Source organism: Sphaeramia orbicularis, chromosome 8, assembly GCF_902148855.1.
Source record: "Sphaeramia orbicularis chromosome 8, fSphaOr1.1, whole genome shotgun sequence".
Classification (NCBI taxonomy): domain Eukaryota; kingdom Metazoa; phylum Chordata; class Actinopteri; order Kurtiformes; family Apogonidae; genus Sphaeramia; species Sphaeramia orbicularis.
Genome location: NC_043964.1, coordinates 10,658,429 through 10,669,863, shown reverse-complemented (window position 1 = coordinate 10,669,863; position 11,435 = coordinate 10,658,429). Strand labels below are relative to the sequence as shown.

Genomic DNA, 11,435 nt, shown 5'->3' with positions numbered 1-11,435 from the left:
GGCTGAAAAGCGGAAATGACTGTAGGAATATGCATAGAAGGAAGGGAGCTCCTGCCGTTTCCATGTCATCTGTTCCAGCTGCTATTGCCAGACAGCAGCACAAACCGGCGTTTCCCACAATGCATGTCACGACAAAATTCCAAAGATGCCCAAGTTACCTCCTGGCTCTGAATGTAAACATACGGTTTTGTTTATGGTGATTGGCACTAAGAAACTGTTCACTGTAAATGCAAGAGATTCAGGTGAGTAATCACAGAAAGACTGACAGATTCGTGATACTGAGGATATGACTGAGGTTTGACAGATCTGATGAAAAATTAGTCTCGAAAGTCTCCAGCACCTTTAAGCAATGTACTTCATTTAGGAACGTAACGATACACTTAACTCACAATTCGATATGATTTCCAATACTGGGTTTACCGCTGCAATTTTTCCAGATTTTTCAAATGTAGGAATGAATGATTGAATTTATTTTTGGTTTTACATCAATCATTGTACTCAGTACATCAATCGCAATAAACATAAAAACCAAAAAAGGAATAGGCTAGAAGCAAAAGCTTATTTTTTTGCCTATCCTTTTCAACTAATACACTGCTTACATCAACTTAAATGTGTACAGCATCGAGCATTCACACCATAATAACAAATTGAAAAAAATTTTTAAAAATCAACAACAAAAACACATCTACCATCTCAATTCAATATTTCTGAATGGAATCAGCTTGAAGACAAATTATGACTGAAAATGATTCCTTAAATTACTTCTTCGACAAAAAACACACTTCTGAGGTAGAGTGTAACTGCAAAACACCAAACTATGCAAAAAAAAAAAAAACATATCTATATATATACAGGGTGGGGAAGCAAAATTTACAATATTTTGAGGAAGGGATTGAAATACAGTGTATGACCAATTAGTTTATTGAAAGTCATGAGAATTTATTTGCCACAAGAAAATGTACATAATAGAAAATGTTTTTTTTCTATGTGTCCTCCTCCTTTCTCAATAACTGCCTTCACACGCTTCCTGAAACTTGCGCAAGTGTTCCTCAAATATTCGGGTGACAACTTCTCCCATTCTTCTTTAATAGTATCTTCCAGACTTACTCGTAATAGTTTTGCTCATAGTCATTCTCTCTTTCCATTATAAACAGTCTTTATGGACACTCCACTATTTTTGAAATCTCCTTTGGTGTGACGAGTGCATTCAGCAAATCACACACTCTTTGACGTTTGCTTTCCTGATTACTCATATGGGCAAAAGTTTCTGAAAAGGTATGGATAATAGTGTTAGGTATGATTATGACATCAATATATGTTTGGTTTCAAACATTGACGTAGTGCCTGCTGAGAAAAAACAACTAAATGTTCATTGTAAGTTTTGCTTCCCCACCCTGTACATACACATACATATACATACATACACATATATGCATATGCGCATATTACATACCCATGCACATACACTTACATATACAGTACAAATTCATATATACACGGTTACATACATACACCATACATACATACAGACAACTAAATGTTCATTGTAAATTTGCTTCCCACCCTGTATTTCAATATATAAAAATTACAAAATATATTTTCCTCTTATCTCTTAACAAACTAGAAAGCACTCAGAGCGCAGACCTCCGCCAAGGCAGATCAGTGCCCCGCCCCCCAAAAGACAGACAGACAAGCAAAAAACAAACCAACTGGCACAAATATAACCTCCTTGGTGGAGGTAATTAAAGACAATCCCTTTTTTATTTGTCTGTGGTAGGGTAAACTTTGCACCTGGTGTTACACTCGCAAAAAACTACTGCATTCTGGGTAGTTGTCGCCATTTTGAAAAGTAAAGTGATAACTAAAACTGCTTCAGAGTTCAGATGACAGAGTTAAGGACTGCTTCTTGTGTGATATAAATAACACTGACTTATTATTTTGGATGATATTTATCCATGTAAACATACACTTCAGATACTTTAGAGCTAAAGTGGGAACAAAAACAGAACATCATCACTGTTTACAGCGGATACACTGACGAGGTTTTCTTACCTTTGCTGTGACGACTGTTTGCATAGTCTCCAGTTGAAATGAGTAAAAATCCTGCACCAGCCATCGGAGAAATGTCCATGAGCCTCAAAGATTTCTATCTGTTAAAGTCTTGAAAAGTGGCAACACTTCTGCCGTAAACCAGACAGTTAAAGTCCATGGAAGAAGTCAGAACCAGTAGTACTGTGTAGGCTTTCCAGCTGCTTTTTTTCAGGCTATGCTATTGTTGTTGTTTATTCAGGCTAACTTAGCAAAGTGCCGGTCCCTGGTATCTTTGCTAAGTTTCTCTTGATTCGGTATCCGTTCGTTCTCCTTTTTCTTCTCCATTATCATATTCCTCACCTTTCTTTTAATAAACAGTGTTCCTTGTTCTTCGCGTACCCACTAATATGGCGCCGGTGGGCGTGTCTGTGACGTCAGTGTCAAACGCCTGACACAGACGTACCGACGTCGAACACGTGAAGCCAAAAGTACATATACGTATACGCCCCCTGCTGTTTAAAAAGGGCATCGCGATTCATTTTTCATCAGCAGATTTGAAGAGTCACACCTTTGTATGGATTTTTATCTGTAACTTCTTTTGTTATCTTCAAAGAACCATTATATGCATTTATATTTGAGAGTTATAGCTGTAATTAAAAAATAAAAATATATGTATGTTTTTTTTTTTATTTTTATTTGACGCCATGTATCATTCCAGGCCACCCATAACTCATGTTTTTCCAACCTTTTACCAATGAAAATGCACTGGAATGACCGTCAAACCCATGACTTCCCACCCGTGAACTCGTAATAGATTTTTTTTTGTTTTGTTTAGTTTTGTTTTTTTTACCTTTCTCTTTTTTTTTTTTTTTTTTTAACTTTATTAACATAATGCCGTATACAAAAAAGATCAACAGCAGTCAACAGTAAAAAACATAACATGGAAAACATAATGCTTGAGGTGAGGCAGGAAGAAAACAAATATAAATACATAGATAGTAAGTAAAATAAATAAATACACAGATAAATAAATAAATACACAGATAAATAAATAAATAAAATTACAACTTAAATTCGTTACATAAGGCTATAGTTTTGACAGCTTTAGGAGTTCATGCAAAAGTTAAGAGTGTCCAGCTAGGATTTTAAGTAGGTTGAAAGACCACAAAGTTGAGTTTCTGTTTGGCAGATTTGCTTGCATGCACATGAAATTTTGCTAATAACAAAATGAGATTAAGAATACACAGTTTCTTAACAGGCAGATCATTATAAAGAAACCAAATAAAATATCTTCAAATTGAGTTTTAGAGACGGTATCCAATTTTCTATTATAAAAAGACTGATAACTCATACTAGATTGATATACTCCCAATTCCAGCTCTGACGTCACATAGCCCATGAGATAACATGGCGGCCCCATAGATGTGGTGTTTATGCCAAATTGTTTATTAAAACAAGGTATCGCTCTAACGTAATTTATCCGCAAATGTTCTGCATAACCAGCAGCTGCTCGAGCGTTAGCTAGTTTTCAGTCCATTGAGGACCAGAATAAATTAATACCAAATTGCTACAAGTCGTGAGTCGTGGTTTGAAGTCGTGGACTTACGGGCTCAAAAAACCTGCCTGGAGCGCAGCAGTAAACTGTAAAGAAGGCAGGCGTTATGAAGCTGTGCATCTGCCTGAGCCTTTTTCTGTCAATGTTATTATTTCTCTGTTCTGCTGTTTTGAAATGCACATATGACTGAAAATATTTTTTTGTTTTATTTTGGAATATGGAAATGATACAAGTTTCCTGATTGTTACTGAGTTCTTTGCACAACATAATATAGAAATGAAAATTCAAGGAAGCATAAAATAATGATACACGCAAAAAGAAAAAGAAAAAAGTAATATTCAAAAAGTGGGAGAAGAAGCATAGTTATTAACTCTCACCCCTTTGTCTAAATCAACAGTATGTGTGTCTATCTATCTATCTATCTATCTATCTATCTATCTATCTATCTATCTATCTATCTATCTATCTATCTATCTATCTATCTATCTATCTATCTATCTATCTATCTATCTATCTATCTATCTATCTATCTATCTATCCATACATACATACATACATACATACACCCATATACATACACACACATATACACACACATATACACACACACACACACACACACACACACACATATACATACATGTACACATGCATACATATACAGATATACACATTCACATATACCATCATTTACATATATATACAGGGTGGGGAAGCAAAATTTACAATATTTTGAGGCAGGGATTGAAATACAGTGTATGACCATTGAGTTTATTGAAAGTCATGAGATTTATTTGCCACAAGAAAATGTAGATAATAGAAAATGTTTTTATTCTATGTGTCCTCCTTCTTTCTCAATAACTGCCTTCACACGCTTCCTGAAACTTGCGCAAGTGTTCCTCAATAGTCAGGTGACAACTTCTCCCATTCTTTAATAGTATCTTCCAGACTTTCTGGTAATAATTTTGCTCATAGTCATTCTCTTCTTTCCATTATAAACAGTCTTTATGGACACTCCAACTATTTTTGAAATCTCCTTTGGTGTGACGAGTGCATTCAGCAAATCACACACTCTTTGACGTTTGCTTTCCTGATTACTCATATGGGCAAAAGTTTCTGAAAAGGTATGGATAATAGTGTTAGGTATGATTATGACATCATATATGTTTGGTTTCAAAACAACTGACGTAGTGCCTGCTGGAAAAAACAACTAAATGTTCATTGTAAATTTTGCTTCCCCACCCTGTACATACACATACATATACATACATACAGATATATGCATATACGCATATGTACATACCCATGCACATACACTTACATATACATGTACAAATTCATATATACACTGTTACATACATACCCATACATACAGACAGACAGACATACAAACTATGACTATAATGTGGATATTTACAGGTGTCTGGATCAGCATTTATGTTGTTATAATGTTCCAAAAGTAATGTTCTAATGTTCTAAAATACATGTTCCTTTCACATTACATGTGTTTTGTTGTATTTTTAATATAGTTCTTGGATATTTTTGCCACTTATGGGCAAAGAACCAAATATGGTAACTTCACTGACATTGAATTCTACGTGACTATAAAAAATGTTGACAATTTTCGCAAAAAAGTCTTTTTATTTTCTCCAATAACACACTACGGTTGAAATTTTGAATTTCAGAGTATTTCTGTGAGTGCCCTATATAACGGGTTAAAGTGCCACAAAAGCCAAAGATGTTTACATGTTGGCTCCTAAGTGCTTTCTCTGTATCCCAGGAACGCACTCGGAGCATTTCCATAAGTCAGAGCGTTGGGAATTTCTGTAGTGAGGCCGTAATGGTCGTGAAGCAGCGTTTACAATAGACCGCATCCAGCTGATGGACCCTGAATGGGACATGTGAGGACTTCAGAAGCAACTGCAGATCCCTCTCTTTCTCTATTTAGATTTGTTACCTTTTTATCCAGGGTTGCCTGTCTCTCAGAACAAACCCGACAGCCTTCAGATCCAGCTGAACCGCAGAGAAAACGGCCCAGCCCAGTTTATTCAAAGCTGATTTCATCACGCTCATAAATCTCGGAGAAATCAAAGCCCATATAATGGCCCGCCCCTCTCCTCTGTCTTGTCTTGCTAATTCACATTAGTGTGCGGCTGGCTGCCCACTTTGACGGCAGCCGGGCAGGATCTGGGCAAAGTTGCAGATGTGGGAACCTGGAGGCACCTTTGACCCATGACCCCCTGGGGTTCAAGTCCTGACACCAGCATCCGCCTCAGACCCCCCCATGCACAGGAATCCTCAAGCTCCGCTCCTGCTGAAAACTGATGAAACTTGGAGAGACTGTAAAGAAGATGACGGGAGATGAAAAAAGAAGACATCTCAAAAGTATAAAGACTTAATTAACCCATCCAGCAAGCACCAGTGTGCATTTTTCGCACACTTGTGTTATAATGTCAAAAAAAATTTTCATACAGTTTGGTTTTTAATTCTTTTACACTTTTTTTCTATTTCATCAACTTGAGCTGTAATAAAAATACCAAATACTCAATAATTGTCACATTTTTAAACCCTTTAAATTTAGTGTTTGTAATGTAAACAAACCATTTTCTTGGATGCAAAAAACACAAAAAAATATTTTTTTTTCAATATACTACCTAAAAAGTAGATCACATATTATTTGATTTTTTCATCCTGGCATATGTCAATGATTAACTCTAACATTGGTTAATTTGCATTATTATTTTTGGCGCTAGGTCAAATGTTCAAAAATACTAGCATCTGTCACCAAGTGTGCCAAAAATGCACAGCTATAAATCAAACTATTACATATTATATATTGATTTATTTTCTTCTCTAATTTGATTTATTTTTGTAAATCAAGGTCAGCCCTAATCATACATATAAAATAATCATTCATTTTACAGTTTTTTTTAACCTTTAACGATCTCTTTTCATCATGATGTCACTACATTTTTGATGCAAAAAACACACAAAATATTTTTTTTCAAAATACTACATAAAAATTGAATTACATATCATTTGATTTTGCAGCCTGGCATATGTCAGTGATTAACAACAACATTAACATCGTTAATAACTTAATTTAGACCTCACCTCTCAAATGAAGCTCAGATATCAGTAAAAGCAGGATTTATGTCTTAATGGCTTTCAGATCAAAACAGTGGTTATAATGGAAGAAATAGTGCATTTAGGCACACTTGGGAGACAGATGCTAGGCTTGTAATTTTTTTTCATTACAACGTGCAAATTTTAGTTGGTGGCCAGAATTTTAAAGATCATGAAAAAATGAACAACTTTTGAATTCTAACCTTATTTAAATTGTGAAAAATAATATGAAGTTTTTAACACAAAGTATAAAGTGTGCGTAAAAGGCGCACCTGGATACTGGAGGGTTAAGTACTTAAAAGACACAAGAAGAAGTTTAATATGGAAACTTTTCTTTAACTGACATACACTATATAGTTCAAAATATTAGGACACATTAAACACACAGCCTGTAGGACTCACCTTTCCTGTTGATTTTAAATATTATCATAATAAAATATGTGGTAATAATCACAGTAAATGTAAAATCTAAATTTATTGTCAGCTAAAAAGCACAGTTTTCTTCCTGAGTGAGACTGGAACAAACCCCATAAAATGATTATTTATGGTCAAAACACGGTCAAGGCTTATTAAAGATTATTTACAACAGCTGTAGAGCCAAATTAGTTCAACCAAACTCAAAGTATCTGTGTTTTAGATGACACTGTACACAAAATTAACCCTAAAAATGAAATACAATGTTTATTGCATAGATATTTATGACCATATAAAGTTTTATTATGACATTTCTCATTATTGTTTTGAAGCCTCATCGCCCTGTTTGCAATAAAACACCTGAATTCAGTATTTTCCATTATTTTTATCCATATTGTGGACTAATTTAAAGTCTCCAAGTAACTGGTAACATTTATTTTTACCCCGACCCCTGAAGGAGAGGCTGGGGGTATTGGTTTTTGGTTCAGTTTGTTTGCTTGTTTGTAAACACTCTAACAGCAAAACTATTGGTTGAATTCAAACCAAATTGGGTTTATAGATTGGCAGCGACCCAAATAGATGTGGTTACATTTTGGGGAAAGTAGGTCAAAGTTCAATTTTTTTTTATGAATTTTTAAAATCTTTTTTTTCCCCCATTTACTTATAGTGGGTGAAATTTCACATGTCTATAAAAGCATCAATTTTGTTACAATTTACTTCAAACTTTGCACATATATAGAGGCAGTTGACATGCTGACATCAGCACATGCATAGACATGATGACATCAGCTGGATGGATGCCAAAATAAGATGCAATCATTCACTGGTTTCATTGACATAAATCAGGATAATTACACTAACAACCAAAATCATCATGTTTATCATGCAGTAAACATAAGTTATTTACCTTCATTAAGAGGTTTCATGTTTTCTTTAATTTTGGAGGTTGGAAATTCAGTCTAAAATGTATTTCTAACATCTGTTTCTGTTTTTTTTTTCCCCCACAGAATTCTGACTTTTTTTTGTCAGAATTCTGACTTTTTTTCTCAGAATTCTGACTTTAACCTCAGAATTCTGACTTTTTCTCAGAATTCAGTTTTTTGTTTTTTGTGTTTTTTTGCATAATTCTGACTTTAATCTCAGAATTCTGATTTATTTCTCAGAATTCTGTTTTTTTTTTTCCCGCAGAATTCTGACTTTAATCTCAGAATTCTGACTATTTTCTCAGAATTCTGTTTTGTTTTGTTTTTTCTCAGAATTCTAACTTTAATCTCAGAATGCTGACTTTTTTCTCAGAATTATTTTTTTTTCTCTCAGAATTCTGACTTTAATCTCAGAATTCTGACTTTTTTCTCAGAATTCAATTTTTTTTCTTCAGAATTCTGATTTTAATCTCAGAAGTCTGACTGTTTTTCTCAAAATTCTGACATTTTTCTCAGAATTATGTTTTTTTTTTCCCTCAGAATTCTGATTTCTCTCTCAGAATTCTGACTTTTTCTCAGAATTCTGTATTTTTTTTTTTTTTTTTTTTTGCAGAATTCTGACTTTAATATCAAAATTCGGACTTTAATCTCAGAATTCTGCCTTTTTTTCTCAAAATTCTGCCTTTTTTTACAGAATTCTTTTTTTTTTTTTTTTTTTTTTGCAGAATTCTGACTTTAATTTCAGAATTATGATTTTTTTTTCCTCAAAATTCTGACTTTACTCTCAGAATTTTGACTTTTTTTTCCTCAGAATTCAAACTTTTTTCTCAAATAACAATAATAATAATAATAATAATAAAAATTTTGGACCTTTTTTTTTTCCAGTGGCCCTAATCCTTTTCCTTACCAAATGTTACCTGAGTAGAGTAAATATTCTTATATTTGAGTAAATTTTACTCAGGCAAATTTCTTGTGATACCATAAGATCGATATCAAATCCTCTTTTGTTTTGAGCATCAATGACCTTTTGAAAACAGAGTACAGATGGGAAACATTTCTTTTACGTCCAGCTGTCATCTGTGAATAGAGATAGTTCTTTTATCACACACACTACTGACTGCAATACCACACACCACACACACACACCACACACACACACACACCACACACACACACACACACACACACACATAGCGTTGGGAATTTCAGAAAGAATATATTGTATTTTAGTTAAGTTTCACATCAAAGTTTAAAAAACAGCATCCCAGTATGTATTCCCCCATCCCAAGTGACCCTGAGTAATATTTGATCCAAAACATTGCTGCTGTAACTCGAGACTTAATTAAAACAGTGTGTCATTAATAATTTAGTGCCAGCAGCAACATTCATCCAGTCAAGATCGTAGAGTAAGAAGAGAGGTGGTAGCATGAAAACAAAAAAAAAAAAAAACCAAGAGGAAATCAATTATTCACTGGTATTTTGTGCACATTCAATCTGGTTCCATAAATATCAGGATGGAATTTGGGAAGGGCCGCTATAACATTTAGTGTCTCAACATGGTGTCCGTTTACATATTTTTGGGCGTATCTCCATCCTTCTGTCATACATTCACCTCATTTTACTCAAAAACACCCAAAAGACCCCGAGATACTTTTATGGTAGTTCCTAAATGACTTTTTCCTCTATATTTAACCTTTCTTCGTTTATTCATCACTATTTGTTATAATATTCTCCTCTGTATTTTGTGTTTTTTCAATGAAATTAGAGATTCTGCGAAATAAAATTCACTGATCATGTAGATGTTCATAAAAACTCGGATTAAAGGTCACTGTCATAGTATCAGAAATGGGGAAAAATGAAGAAATTGTGACTTTTTCAACAAAATCTATCATTAATTGAATATAAAAACAAGTGTGTCCATTCACTGTCACTGATCCAACTCCATGGGTTTTACTGGCGAATCAATGTTACAGAAGATCACAGTGTTTCCATGGTAACTATGGAGCCTCTGAACGTCCAAATGGGTCATATCTGATGACCATGAAAATGACAAACTGCATTTTACACCAATTTTTCATATGTATTGATAGAATAAATGGATGAACAGGTTTTTTGCCCTAACTTTGTGTGAGATTTTTCTTTCTTTTTTTTTTTTTTTCACTTTTTAATGTTTAATAAAGAATATTTTCATGTATTAAAACAATCAAATTACCTATAAATATATATATAAATAATTTTCAATGAGACGCAGTTGTACAATCCACTGATAAAAACTGTATTTGGACAGTTTATCAGTGCTTATACATGTTATACATTCACAAAAAATACATTTATTCAACATTTTTGTTGTGAAACCTCCTGTAATTACACAAGATATTTGTCAATTAACAAACAAGTCTGTTAAACTTACAGAACAAATACTTCTTTTATGGTTAATTTTCAGTAATTTTGTTTGTTTGTTTTTTTGTTTTCTTTTTACAGTATTAAACTTTGAATTAACAGTTTAATCTCATAAATAGAAAGAAATATTTGTGAAATTATGATACATTTGCAAATGTATTTTAACTGTATTTTTCTGTGAAAAAAGAAAAAAAAAATCTTTAATTTAAATTTTTTGGTTATTCAGCTACAGTTTTTTCGTGTTATTTTCTATTTGACATGTAAAATCACAGTCTGTTTTTGTCGTTTCATTGATATTTTCCTGTATCTTACAAATACAGGAAAAATCTGTAAAATAAACAGTGAAAATTTTGTTCAATTACAGTTTGTTTGTTTTTTTACAGTGTAGGTAGTTTTTCATGTCCCAATTTTGGTCCTATTTTTGGACCCAATATTTTATTAAAAATTCCTTAATTTTGGGATGGCTCAGAGCAAGAGTATCATTTTGTTGCATTTATCTGAGGTCATCATTAGGTACATCCTGGAGGGAAATATGTCTAAATGTCTCTTTTATTATTGGGTCTAAAAAGCTGGTACCAAAATGAACCCATTTTCATAGAAGCACCCAAATATGATCACTTGCTGATAAAGGCTTAATCATTTTACATCAGTAGTTGGGCTGTGTATCGGCAAGAATCTGGCGATACGATACAAATCACAATACTAGGATCACGATATGATATATCAAGATATATTATTATACTGATAAAATGGCAATTTTTTGTTTGTTTCGTTTTTAAAAATTATTATTTCGTGGAAGAATTGAATTACACCAGAAATCTGCACAAATACTAAACACATTTTTATTTGATCCTAACAGGATCTAATGCTATATCACAAATGTTCCTGCGTTCAAACTGAAATTATGTTTTACAGACATTCCAGTTTAACCCTTTCATGCACAGTGGTCACTACAGTGGACAGTTCTTCTCCAGTTGTTCTCTTGT

The 11,435-nt window shown here is 33.4% G+C and overlaps 1 long non-coding RNA gene across 1 annotated transcript; it reads right to left on the bottom strand.

The window, feature by feature from the left end:
* Nucleotides 1–964: 964 nt before the first annotated feature.
* LOC115423503 (uncharacterized) lies at nucleotides 965–7,717 on the bottom strand. The gene is made up of 3 exons (XR_003935969.1): nucleotides 7,558–7,717; nucleotides 7,053–7,061; nucleotides 965–983 (listed from the first exon to the last, which is right to left on the bottom strand). It is a non-coding gene; the product is annotated as an uncharacterized LOC115423503 (long non-coding RNA).
* Nucleotides 7,718–11,435: the final 3,718 nt, after the last annotated feature.